At 36.5% G+C, this 14,676-nt stretch overlaps 1 long non-coding RNA gene across 1 annotated transcript; it reads left to right on the forward strand.

The window, feature by feature from the left end:
- Positions 1-7,473: 7,473 nt before the first annotated feature.
- LOC135154282 (uncharacterized) lies at positions 7,474-14,599 on the forward strand. Its single transcript, XR_010293726.1, has 3 exons — positions 7,474-7,626; positions 10,546-10,665; positions 11,024-14,599. It is a non-coding gene; the product is annotated as an uncharacterized LOC135154282 (long non-coding RNA).
- Positions 14,600-14,676: the final 77 nt, after the last annotated feature.

A 14,676-nucleotide genomic window follows, 5' to 3' on the forward strand; every position in this document is an offset into this window, starting at 1 on the left:
TTGGTTAAAAACCTTTTTTTTTGCTTGTCAAATGTTGTCATCATCATTATAATCATTATCATGATCATCATGATCATCATGATCATCAAAATAATCATCATCATTTTCACATCATAGTCTTTCTTACCCGCATACATTCGTAATTCCGAAGCTTCGTTATTCCGAAGGTTCGGATATTCCGAAGGTTCGTTATTCCGAAGGTTCGTATTTCCGAAGGTTCGTAATTCCGAAGGTTCGTTAGTCCGAAAACGAAATGAAGTTCGTAATTCCGAAGGTTCGTTAGTCCGAAAACAAAGTGAGGTTCGTAATTCCGAAGGTTCGTTAGTCCGAAAACGAAATGATTAACAAACCTGATGTCGTTTTCGGACTAACGAACCTTCGGAACAACGAACCTTATTTCGTTTTCGGATTAACGAACCTTCGGAACAACGAACCTTATTTCGTTTTCGGATTATCGAACCTTATTTCGTTTTCGGATTATCGAACCTTCGGAATAACGAACCTTTGGAATAACGCCACAAATGTTCGGATTAACGAACCCTTTTATGTTTTCGGATTAACGAACATCGAAGTATAGGCAATTTACGTGTTTCGGAATTACGAACCTTCGGAATAAAGAACCTTCGGAATTACGAAGTGTAACCATTATTACCATCGTCGTCATCATTATCATCATCATCATCATCCTCATAATGACCATCTTCATCACCATAATCACTGTCCTCATTATAACAACCGACATCCTAACCATCGTTATCACTCAATGTTCATAATCATCCTCACCATCATCACCACTGGCGGAGCCAGGGGGAGGGGGCAAAGCCGGCCCGTGCCCCCCCCCCCCCTTTCGGAGACACAATCACAATTTGTGATGTCAATATGCCGTTAAAACAAAACAAAGTGTGCCCTCCCCCTTTGAAAGTGAAGACCTTTTTTTTTTTGCTTTTCAATTTTGTGTGTGGACGAAATACCCTTAATTTTTGGTTAAAAACCTTTTTTTTTGCTTGTCAAATGTTGTCATCATCATTATAATCATTATCATGATCATCATGATCATCATGATCATCAAAATAATCATCATCATTTTCACATCATAGTCTTTCTTACCCGCATACATTCGTAATTCCGAAGCTTCGTTATTCCGAAGGTTCGGATATTCCGAAGGTTCGTTATTCCGAAGGTTCGTATTTCCGAAGGTTCGTAATTCCGAAGGTTCGTTAGTCCGAAAACGAAATGAAGTTCGTAATTCCGAAGGTTCGTTAGTCCGAAAACAAAGTGAGGTTCGTAATTCCGAAGGTTCGTTAGTCCGAAAACGAAATGATTAACAAACCTGATGTCGTTTTCGGACTAACGAACCTTCGGAACAACGAACCTTATTTCGTTTTCGGATTAACGAACCTTCGGAACAACGAACCTTATTTCGTTTTCGGATGATCGAACCTTATTTCGTTTTCGGATTATCGAACCTTCGGAATAACGAACCTTTGGAATAACGCCACAAATGTTCGGATTAACGAACCCTTTTATGTTTTCGGATTAACGAACATCGAAGTATAGGCAATTTACGTGTTTCGGAATTACGAACCTTCGGAATAAAGAACCTTCGGAATTACGAAGTGTAACCATTATTACCATCGTCGTCATCAGTATCATCATCATCCTCATAATGACCATCTTCATCACTATAATCACTGTCCTCATTATATCAACCAACATCCTAACCATCATTATCACTCAATGTTTTATAATCATCCTCACCATCATCACCATTATCAAGATCAACATTGTTTCAAATAATCAATTGTTGGTGACAAATCTAAAAATGACGCAAATTTATCACACAAACATTTATTTTGTTTATCTGTTTTCTGAGTAGAAGGTCACGTAAAGCCATAATATTTCGTCAGTTTCGTCGCAAACAGATATATCTGACCTTTTAAATTTAATAACTGACATAGCATCTTTGATTTTGAGTTACTGCTGATCCCCGTTAGCATGAATGGATGGATTCTTTTTGTTTAATAAACATTTATCTGGGTATAAAACAGTACATAAAACAAAACAATGCGAGTGAAAAAAAATCGGACACGCAGCAGTCATTCTTTTCCTTTAAAAAGGGGTATATATCAATCATGTCACAAATTTGATTTGAAGTTAAAGGGGTATAATATTACAGGTCTCCTATAAAACAGTGTCATTCCAATCAGGGAGCAGGAATTTCGTCGGAGGCTCCACCACTGGAGTCAATGTAGACGGCCTTCCATACATCTCCGGGACTTGTTTTCACTACCGTGTCTTTTATTAATCCAAATGACGATGCAGTTTTTGTGTTATCATTATCACTATAATCATAATAACGAGCATACTGAAATTAGCAGCATTACTGTTTTCTTCGAAAACCCGGTTAACTGTTCTATGAACCCCGAAACATTCATAAATCTGCGTTAGCAATGTGAATAAATAAGTATTTTGATATCTTCATGTTTTTATAAGAAATATGTTAATAAAAATGGGTGATGAAAGACAATAATAAACAACTACATATCGGGGTCTGATTCACAAAAGAACAGCAATAAATTGTAAGTGTTCTTAAAGTATTTCAAGCGAAAGAAATTTATTATTGCTTGTGGTCATAAGCCTACGATAAACCAATGCTTGTTTTTTTTTTTAACAACCACTTTAGATACCGCGAATAAACAGTCATTCCTTTTTTCTTCTTAATTTATGCTACTTGATCAGAGAAAGATGAAACAAATTTGATAGCCTCAAGACAAATTTCCTATCTGACAAAATTTTGAATAATTCACAGCTGTTTAATCTTGCAAGCATTGGTATGGATTCACTTCAAGATGCACTCACCACTCTGGATGATAAAAATATAATCTATACAAATAAAATTTTACACTGAGTTTAATTTTATAGATGAAAATCATATACGCTATTAAACGAATATCAAAGAAATCTCGTTATATGAAGTTATCAGCCGCGAGATTTAACATCGTAGCAGTTCATATTGTATGCGTTTGCTTGGTGAGTTTATTATATAAACGTATACAGGCAGTCATTAATATCTAGAAGCAAAATACATACTGGGCGTCGTAGCACAAATGTTACCAATTAATTAATTACCAATTTGAAAGAAGAATTATGATTGGTTCCTAGTCCTAGATGATATTGAGAGGTCGTTTCATATATAAACGATTAATCGTTTACATTCGTGTTACGGCCCTGATCTCACTGCTTCTATATGAAGAGTGGTATCGTCTAGCTGTTTAAATGCAAAGCCTGGTAGCGGTAGTCTCTCCTCAGCCGTCGCTTGTAATGTTTGACGACGACTAAGAGTATCACTGCAAATACGACGACGATGACACCGAGACCGATCACCGAGTTCATCCACGCCGACGATGACGACTGGGAAATCTGGCCACCGGTCATGCCATCGTTCGGGGAATGGACATCCTTACCCCCATCTTGGTAGATTTCGAATTCCAAATAGAAGAGTAAAAAAAGATAAGAAGATAAAGGGAAGAGATGAAGAATGAGAAGAAGAAGAAGGAGGAGGAGGTGGAGGGGGAGGAGGAAGAAGAGGATGAGAAAGAGGAAAATGACAAGGAGAAGGGATGGAGAAGGAGAAGAAGAAGAGGAAGAAGAGGAAGAAAAAGAAGAAGAAGACAATTGTTAAGAAACAAAATAAAATTGTACATGCTAAATCTTCAGGAATTGTGCGCTTTAAGAGACTAGTAGGTTTAGGTCTGGTTTCTGAAATTAATGATACGAATTTCATGGACAGACCTATCATCAAATAACAGATCCAAATAGAAGTCTGAGCTCCTATGCTCATGTCATGTGGATGATATGCTTTGGAAAATCTTACTCTGTATGTGAAAGAAGGACTCCGCGCTGGTGATAAGCTGAACATTGTATTTCTAATAGTGTAATCGATTAAGCCCTTACAAAAAATTCCTGCAGTACTTTAGTGGTACTCTGTTGTACCTGTGTGATACTTCTGTCATACACGACGGTACCTCAGAATTACCACAGGACTTATGTGGTATCACTCTGTGATAGTTCTGTCATACTTCTGTGGTACAGGAAAATATGAAAATTTCCTGCAATACCTTAATGGTACTCTGTCGTACCTGTGTGATACTTCTGTTGTACAAAACTGTATATAGAATTACAACAGGACTTCTGTGGTATCACTCTGTGATAGTTCTGTCATACTTCTGTGGTACAGGAAAATATGAAAATTTCATGCAATACCTTAATGGTACTCTGTCGTACCTGTGTGATACTGCTGTTGTACAAAACTGTATATAGAATTACAACAGGACTTCTGTGGTATCACTCTGTGATAGTTCTGTCATACTTCTGTGGTACATAAAAATATGAAAATTTCATGCAATACCTTAATGGTACTCTGTCGTACCTGTGTGATACTTCTGTTGTACAAAACTGTATAAGGAATTACTACAGGACTCCTGTGGTATCACTCTGTGATAGTTCTACTTCTGTGGTACATAAAAATATGAAAATTTCATGCAATACCTTAATGGTACTCTGTCGTACCTGTGTAATACTTCTGTTGTACATAACTGTATACAATATCACTCTGTGATAGTTATGTCGTACTTCTGTTGTACATGAAAATTATAAAATATCCTGCAGTACTTCTATGACAACCCTGCGATACTTCTGTTGTATATGAACATTTTTTAAATTTCCTGCAGTACTCCTATTACTAAGCACTTCTATGGAAACCCTGTGATACTTCTGTGGTACATGAACATTTTGAAATTTCCTGCAGTACTCGATCCTATTAAAGACACTTCTATGAAAACCCTGTGATACTTCTGTGGTAAATGAAAATTTTGAAATTTCCTGCAGGACTCAATATAGGCACTTCTAAAATTCTATGGCAACCCCAGTGCTATACTTTCAAAATTTCCTGCGGTACTTAATTCTCATGCAGCCACCCCAGAAATATGACTGAAACTGTATCACAGACGCTACTGGTGTATTTTCTGTGGTACAGTACATGAAAAAATTAGTTTCCTTCAGTACTTGTATGGAAGCCCTGTTTGTACCACAGACTAATTTTTTTATTTCCAGTGAGGGATTTATCTTTTTTTTTCAGTTTCGGGAGAGGTCAGTAGCGTATTGAGTCTTATATTTTTAGAAGGCCATATGGCTTAAAAGGGCACCATTCATTTTAAAAAGTACAATTTTTTATATGAAAATTTAATTTTGTGATAGCTAGATTGTGACATATAGGCCCTATTTCAAAATTATATTTCACCCTGTCCCATTGTGTAGGTCTATATCAGCGAGGGGGGGGGGGGGGGGTTATGCCTACTGAGACTCAGAGGTTTTAAGTTCGATAGCTTCTATTTCTACGAGAAAGGGTACTATACGTACTAGATCAAAACTAGGAGCAAAGCGCGAACTGAAAAATGCGAAAAATTATTGACCCCAAAATGGGCAACTTATATTTTGAGGACTATTGTTCGTTTTCAGGGTTATTTCTTTTTCATGCGCTCTTTTAAATTTCAATTATCATTTTTGTTTTGTTTGTTCGCCACTTATTTTTCATAAAAAACAGGATGAATAATTAAAAAATGACTATATTTAAAAGGGTACGTGTTGAAATATACAGGACACACCTAACACTCTTAGAGCTTAATGGTTGTGAGGAAGCCGGGTTGAATTTCAAAGAGATATTGTAATGAATAAAAATATAAGCATGAACGTATTATTCTACTTCATCCATCTCTTTCTAACAATACAAGAAAATAATTGAAGGGGAGGTCAACGCTAGAGATAATCAATAAATAGAGTAAAATTCACAAAACAAAATGCTTAAAATTTATTCAAAATCGGATGACAAATAACGAAGTTAAGTTGAATTTTAAGGATTTGCAATATTCCCATGAAACAGTTTTATTTAGGCATGTCTCATGAATATTCATTAGGTGGGCTGATGATGTCATATCCCATGTTCTTTTGTACAATATATGAAATTAGATTTATTCAACATATTTCTACCAAGAACTTAAACAATTGGAATGACGACTAATTAACCGCATTAGTTATTTAATGCAGCAACTTTACAATGGGGACACATTATTTACACATGTATTGAAAAAATAGATAATCATAATTTCATATCTAACATTAAAAAAGAAAAATGGGAATGTCACATCATCAGCCCACCAAATGAATATTCATGAAGATGTGCACACTATCTGTTTTCACAAAATATTGATAAACAATTAACATAAGAAAGTTCAGCGTTGAATGTTGATTAAAAAATAAATCTCAGTTAAAATGCTATCTAAGATTTTGTTTTACACGTTTCATAACCAAGTTTTAATGCGATTCTGGCCCCTTAAAGTTTTTATTGCGAGAAAATACATTTTTCCAAGTTTCCCATCTATTTTTTTATTTATTTTTTTTTGTAAAAAGGACCTATTTTCTTACAAATATATTATTATAAATAAAATTACTTCAATATTTGTTCTCCTATTCACAATATTTTTTACAGGTGGAATAGGCTAAACTAAAAATAGGATATTTAATTTCCATTTTAAGGCCTATTTTTTGCTTTATATCCCCGGTTTATATCTTTGCCACCTTGCAATATGTTAGCCAGGCTGGTTTATATCTATTTCTTTTTAAATCAAATAAATTTGGATATTTTCAATCTATTTTTATGATGCGAAGCTATATATAGTTTGTAAATATGTTTTTTAATTGCAAGAACAATCTTGTATCTCTGTTCACATATGATGGCAGTTTATTTTGCTTCTTTTTTTCTAATTTGTATGAAGTTTGTATCTATATATTTTCAAACTATTTTCCATCCTTAAAGTGTCACAACCGATATCATATTATTTTTTACCTCGTTGGCAAAGTTATTATCTTTTCTTATGTTTCGCTTCAAAATGGTATCTTTATATTTGCTTGTCTTGCTCCTCCACCCCTTATCAAAATACCCTGCCGGCACTTGATCTAAGATTATTTTCTTTTACTACTTGAACCTTATAAAGGGATCTTTCCTTCGATCGCAAGAAAGGATAAAATGTGTGTTTTTGAAAAGAAATAAAATTAAAAATACATAGGATTGGAGCTGTGATTTTCCTCATTGCTTTCTTTGTCATCCTACTTGCATACTAGTAGGCCTATATAACATATTTTCAGTAAAATTGTGAGACATGTTTTTAAATCCTATCCTTATATTAAAAAAAAGAATAAAGAGAAAGAAAAAAAATAAAAGACATAGAAAAGAAAAAAGAAAGGAAGAAGAAATAAATATTTGAATTTTACTTTATTCAATTCCTTTACGTTAATAATATGATATATAAATGATGGCGAAAATAGTCAAATTGTCTGGTTGCCAAGTAAAAAGTAAGACCCCCCCCCCCCCCCTCCGAGCTCCCCGTACAAACGCACGGACTGTACCGTATACGTGTTTCCGGTTCCGCCATTTGAAAAAAAACGTTCGTAACTGCTCAGCTGAACCCGAAGCTTGATGAAGAAGGCCGTCAATATTTCAACAAAAACTAACAGAATATGGATCAGATTCGGACAACGACTTCTTAAGACATTCACACAACAGGCTAAACAGTAAGTTAGATCCATTTTTCGTAGTTTGGCGCGGCATGCACTTAAATTTCTTCGACTTTTTAATCATTACCGTACGGCCACTGCACTGCCGTTGTTCCCGATCGCTTATCGGGTGGGGGCTGATCTGCGGTGTGCGCGGCCGGCCGGGGACGGCCAACGGCTGGCTAAGTTAGTAGTATATTGATGGCGGCGGTGAGGATGTTTGTATTGTCATGATTGTAGCCAGGTCAGGGGTGGGCGCTAATGCAGTTTCGCACCGGCCGATTAATACCAGCATACCTCATCACCAATATTTGTTCCCAAATGTCATGACAAGTCTCTCAGTCACATTTGAAGTCAATATATCCACCACTTTTCAAAATATCGTGATCGGGAATGGCTGTAGGCCTAGCCAGGCGGCTTCTAGAGAGTGAAAATCATTTACTAACGTAACTTCGTAAGGTCACTCTCATATGAAGCCAGGGATCCTTTCTCATATACCCACACAGAGGAAGCCAAAACTTGAAACTTTCACCCCCGGCCCCGAGATTTCTACTTTCCTTCTAAAAGATCTAGCCTAACGTTAGACCTAAATCATGTACATGGGATAAAACTTAATTTCCAACATTTCTACGCTCTCGTCGTTATTTTTGAAGAAGAAATTCATTCCAAAAAATGCGAAAAATATCATGATTAGACGGAAGAGACTTGCCCGATGTTTACGCCGCCATCTTGTTTTCTATTGTTCTTCGCCAACGTTACAGACGCGAACTTCGAGACCATGAACTCGATCTGATATTCTGAGTGACAGAGGTGGGATTTTATGGGGGTGGGGAATATAAAATTCATGCAACATCTTGATTTTTAAAAAGAATTAAAACTAATATTCTTACTTTACACAAAGTTTCATTTAGTTCCATGCTTTTATCAGTCTCAAAATTGGTGATTTAGAGCCAACATGAAGTTCCTCACACATATTTATAATTCGCTGCCGATTTCAAAACATTGCATGCGGATGCAATATTCGCGAGATACCGGGCCTGGTCTGACCCGACCGACCTCACACGCATGCGATGTATTGAATATTGATACGTGTGAGAAACTTCATGTTGGCTCTAAATCATCAATTTTGAGACGGATAGAGGCATGGAGAAGAACTGAAACTTTGTGTGCAGGAAGAATATTAGTTTTAATTTTTTTAAAGAGCGTGATGTTGCATGAATTTGATATCCCCCCCCCCATAAGATCCCACTTTTTGTCACTCGGAATATCAGATCGGACAGATCCAGTTCGCGGTCTCAAAGTTTGGGTAGGTGGAGCGTAGTGTAGCAATAGTGAAGTGGAGTGGAGCCTGCACAAACTTCACTCGAGGTAGGCAATCCCACAAATTTAAAAGAGGTTTCTATAAAATCAAGTCCGGCCTTCTATGAACATGACAAACTTACGAAAAGATGTGAAGTCAATTCACCCTAAATATCATCAATATCCCTCAAATAGCTTCATTTAAGCACTAATTTCTCTTCCGGTTGATAAAATATGGATCCGTCTTTAATTTCCAAAATTGTTCGTCTAACTAGCTAAAGGACGCATGTTTTATCTACATATTAAAGACACTACATAGAAAAGACTAGGCACAAAGACTATTATACATGTAAATCGATGCAAAGCATTACGCGATGTCGGCAAAGTGCCCAATCTTCTTATTGTAAAGACTTTAGCGACAATAACAGACTGTGAGTAAGGTTAAAATGCTCCTCTACTTTTAATGTTTTCATTAGTGCTGTTGTCGGGAACAAAAATCCATGTCGACATGTCGCTTAAAAATTAATCCCGACATCGACAATGTCGACATGAAAAAGGGACCGTAATTTAGCCTGGGCTCCCTAACATAAAAAAAAAGCATTCGATCGTGGAACAACACTCTCAATCAAATATATTCACCTTGACACGAGTGATATCCCCACACTAGATCTATATAATACAGGCTCAGTTCGGGAATTGAGCTTCCAAAATCACGGATTTAATCCACATTTTTTTTCTGGAGAATCAAGTTTTTGTACCAGGATCCGGTTTCGAAAGCATTGCTCAATAACACTCGTAGCCAATTTGAGAATCACCAATTACAACAGTGATCATTGCTGCAAACGCAAGCTCCTCAATTTGACAATGAAAAGTAATGAAAATCGACCGATAATTTCAGTATCACTTCCGCGGCGATCCGTGCAACGATCTCCAAACAAATGAAGGGAAGTTTTCTGTGACTTCGTGATATGAAGTAAGCGCTCAATTGCGGCAGTCACAACTTTGACAAAAACACGTGTTCGCTGCTGCTCACGTTTATGTGAAAAGTAATGCATTGAGGAGCAACGTATTATCAAGCACGGTGAATAGCGCGCGATGGGTACATATTTCCGTGGATGGGTACGGTGAATGCTACTCTCGCTATAACGGGATATCGAGGGCGGCTCGATCGGGCAGGCCGGCCCTGCACTGACGTATTTCTACTGCCGCACAGCTCGCAGATATTCTTTTTTCATTTAATGCGCTGCTAAGCTGAATAAACCTTTTAATCGCGCCAATTACTGTGGATAAATGCTTCTAACTTTTCAGCTAATCTTTACACTCGTGATTGTAGGCTAGACCCCTTTTTATTTTATGTTTACATGTCGATGTGGGTGCGTGCATGTCGACATGTCGGAATTTTGAAAATCCTTCGTATGTCGACATCAATGTCGATATGAGGCCTATCGACAACAGCACTAGTTTTCATTGATTTTATGTTGAATATTATTAAAGAATATGACTCTTTGCACCTGAATTGTAACACTGCAATATGGAAATGAAGAAGTTTTATCATGTATTTTTATTACATCATGTATTTGTATTAACCTGCAAATAAAATTTTACTATGTCACTCAAATTCATTTCATTTCATTAAAGATTCAAAGAGGGATCTCTGGATGATCGAGCAGCAAGTCCAGCATTATGTGGGAAAGATACTACAGGTGTACACAGAAAAGGCCATGTTCTTGTACAAGACACGGTTGGAGTTCATAAAAGGTGATTATATAGGCATTCACTTCAGTAGATATTATAATTACAAAATTAAGCAGATTGTATTCATGCAGTGGCATACAGTGTAATCCTTGTTAGAAGATGTAGATTTATTCTTCATTGTTTTATTAAAGAGTTTCAATATGTGCTTATGACAATTTGTTTGCATTATAAATTGTTTGTCACTCTTCGGCTAAGTTTGCTTTTATAAGCAAGAATATGCTAAGAGAGATAGCCGCAAGGACCTCATTATCCGATAGATATGTACTTGTGAAAAGAGATCTAGATGGGGGCAAAACACCTTATTTCTTGTATTTTTATGTTGTTCATGTTATCGTAATGGTATGTGTTTTTTTTTCTACAGATTAAGCTGCCTCGTGCTATACAGACTTGGATAAAAACAAGCTGTCCAATGAATGGTGACTACTCAAGAGGAGCCAGAAAGTCAACTAAAGCCAGGGTATTTTGGGAGTTGATATGGCCGGGGAAGGGGGGAGGGGGGGTTTCCAGGGCCCCCCCCCCCCTTCCTTGAGATCTTGACCGCACAATCGCGTCTAACATTGGCACATGGGTTGTCTAGGGCATAATTTACAAAATTAAATTGTAAATTATTTCACGCAAATTGTTAGTAAGTGATAATACTAATTTATGCGTAATTAGAATACAAAATCATACTTTTTCCTCTATTGCATTGACTTTGTACACAAAATCACGTTTTTGAGCAATTTTTGGTATGACATGTACTTACATAATGTCACGTTATTACAGAACCACGTACCGGGTGACACAAGATTGGTCTCAAAAGATGCACAAGACTAGAAAGAGGCATGTTTTAAAAAAATTGTGCGACAGCATGGTCGCAAAATTTTTGGAAGGGGGGGGGGTCAAATTGGTCCAATTTAACTAAGGGTTAATAACTGGGAGGCTGTTAGCTGCCTTTTTACTTTCAAGTCTTGCACATCTTTTGAGACCAAATTTGTGATGCCTGGGTACGCTGTTCCGAAATTTCGCAACATTTTTATGTATTAATCCAACACAAATACTGTTTCTTGCTAAAAATTCACAATTAGTATACCAGTAATATACATTTATCAAGTCAAATTATTTAATTACATTTATAATCATAAAAGCTTTGATAAAGTATAAAAAAAAACAAAGAGTTGTATGTAGGCCTGGGACTTTCGGGTTTTTTCTCTTCGGGTACCCGTGGTAATTTTCGGGTGGGTACCTGAAAATCATGTCACTTGAAACATGACTGGTGGAAAAACCCCATAGGTGACGTCATCAAGCCAATGCGATGCAAGCCAATTTATGAATGAAAATATAGTAAGCATGCGCATTGCAAGCCTCCCGTGCCCCACGCAGTATTCCATCGAAACAAGTTTCAATACTCTGTCACCTCGTACCAAAATCGACCTAGAATGCCACTTTCCTATATATCATATGAATTATAAAAGGTTTTCTCACCGATACTGCACAGGTAAGCAAATTTTTATTCTTGCTTTTCCGTCAAAATCTTACGAAGTAGCATCGATATTACATCGTGTTCGTGAGTTTGTATCGCTACGTGAACAAAGTCAATTGATTTCCGGGTTTCGGAGCGTCAAATGCGCCAGCCAATCACGATCGTGTTCCCATTTTCGGTTTATGATGAACTAAAAATGGTAACAAGAACGTGATTGGCTGGTGCTTCGTAGGTCGATTTTGGTATGAGGTGACAGAGTATTGCAGACTTGTTTTGACGTAATACTGCGTGGGGCTGAGGCTTGCAATGCGCATGCTTACTATATTTTCATTCATAAATTGGTTTGCGTCGCAGTGGCTGGATGACGTCACTGCGCTGCAAAAGAAACATGGCGATGATTGAACGATCTCGGTCACATCATCATCACTTGAAAACTTGTATATTTATGGATATTTAGAGGGTAATTGGTGAAATTCAAAATGAGGCTTGTGTACTTTTGTAATGAGTTACAATCATGTCTTACACTACGCAATACAAATCAAATACATGTACATTATACTGGTGAGCAATTTTCGGGTATCGGGTATTGATTTTTCTACTCGGGTACCCGGGTTTTAGTCCCAGCCCTAGTTGTATGAAAATTTTCAAAAATAATGAAAGGTAAAAGAAAACAAGATTACAATGTCCATTGCAAGGGGGCTAGTCTAGCTATTCAGGATAATTGGGATTTTATTCAGTTTTTAATTGACATAACATTATGACAAGATCCCTCCATTTAGTGTATAAACAGCACATGGCCATGATTGAAATTCATATAACATTAAAGTATGCAAACCAGGCAGCTACATGTACATGTAGGACTCACTGCTTGTCAATTCTATTGTCTGCCAGGGTCAAGTGACATACAGTGCACATGTATAACATGTGTGAAAGTACATAAGAAAATCAGCTTTTTATTTTTGTACTGTAACATTGGGTGAACTGGTGATCACTTTGGATATGATGCTCTTCATATTGGTTTATTTTATGTATATGAATTTTTGGATAATCATTAAGAATTAAAGCCATTTACTTAATATATGGAAGCATAAGCCCATCAAAGAACAGAATTATGTCATGTACAGCTAATTCATTTTGCGTGATATTACAATTGTAATTGTTTACTTGAGCAAGTAATTTGAATTGCTGCATGACCTAAACAATGACATGTTCCAATTCGAATAGTAACATGACCTAAAGAAGAGTTACTCCACCTCGATTGAGAGTGCTTATGTTAAATAATTGATGTTGCTACTTCAAATAATTGAGGTCAATCAAATTGGTCATAATTATTCAAGTCAATTTTGAGCTATATGTCATAATTAATTAGGTCATATACTAATTGAAATTACTAAATGACTCGAGTAGGTATGAATTCACATTGCCACATGACCTTAATTATTTTATGTAGCAACATCAAGTATTGAACGTCATTTAGTTATCAATTATGACATGTAGCAAATCAAATTACATGCCGCAATTTCGTGTTTATGATGGGCTCATGCTTACATTCATATATAACCCTTCAATACGTAGTTGGAGCAATTCTTAGACAAGAAGACTGTGTAAAATGATATGCCTATTCAATGTCAAAAAGGTTAATGTCTCAATAGATTTGATCTACGTTTTGGCAAAGTAATCTTATGTTCATATTTTTTCTAACCTATGGTGAACGTTCTAAATCATGTGAAATTCATTCAAAAATATCTTTCAGTATTTATGGACTTAAGTGAATTCTGAGCAAAATGAAGTGATTATGATTACGTTCATGTACTTTAAGTTTATACTGGTGATCAACACATCATAATTTCATCCCTTACTGTATGTGCACCATGCATTATCTGTACATGCAGAAGTGGTTATCCATTGTTTCATAACATGGTTGAGTAAAGGATGTTCTGCTTTTAGTATTAAGCCAATCGGGTGTTGACAAGAAGGGGAAAATGCAATTGCTCAGCTATTACAGTTTTTTTTGCAACCATAATACTGGATAAGCCTTGGTTACATTCGCCGGCTCGTGGCCTTACGTCGAGTCAAAATTAACAGTCTTAATCATCCTTGTACCAGCTACTACCAGCTACACGTGGGTGGTTTGTACAGGAATACCTAAAACTGCTGATTTTGTCTCGCCGTAAGGCAACCGGTCAAGGAATGTGACCAAGGTATTAATAATAATCGCTTATTGTTGTGTTAGAGGGAAGGATTCTGGGTCGAATCTAGCTTTCTTTATGTGATCTCAAAATGGCAGCAATGTATGAATAGTGAAAGTAGTTCATGTGGCATCTCAATGTTCATGGATATAAATCTTTGTACATGTCTTATCCTAAAGATGAAATGTTACTGCATTATTCTAGCAGTCATTTATGATATCAAAGATGTTCTATACTGTGCATAGTACAGCTCATACATAATAAAGGTATGTGAATATGCTTTTAACGTCTTTGCAAATTTGTGGGTTTTTTCACGCCTCTTTTCATTAGTCAAGATGTCAAAGTTGTTGTGCTGGATCACAG

The sequence above is a fragment of the Lytechinus pictus genome, chromosome 5 (assembly GCF_037042905.1).
Source record: "Lytechinus pictus isolate F3 Inbred chromosome 5, Lp3.0, whole genome shotgun sequence".
Lineage (NCBI taxonomy): Eukaryota > Metazoa > Echinodermata > Echinoidea > Temnopleuroida > Toxopneustidae > Lytechinus > Lytechinus pictus.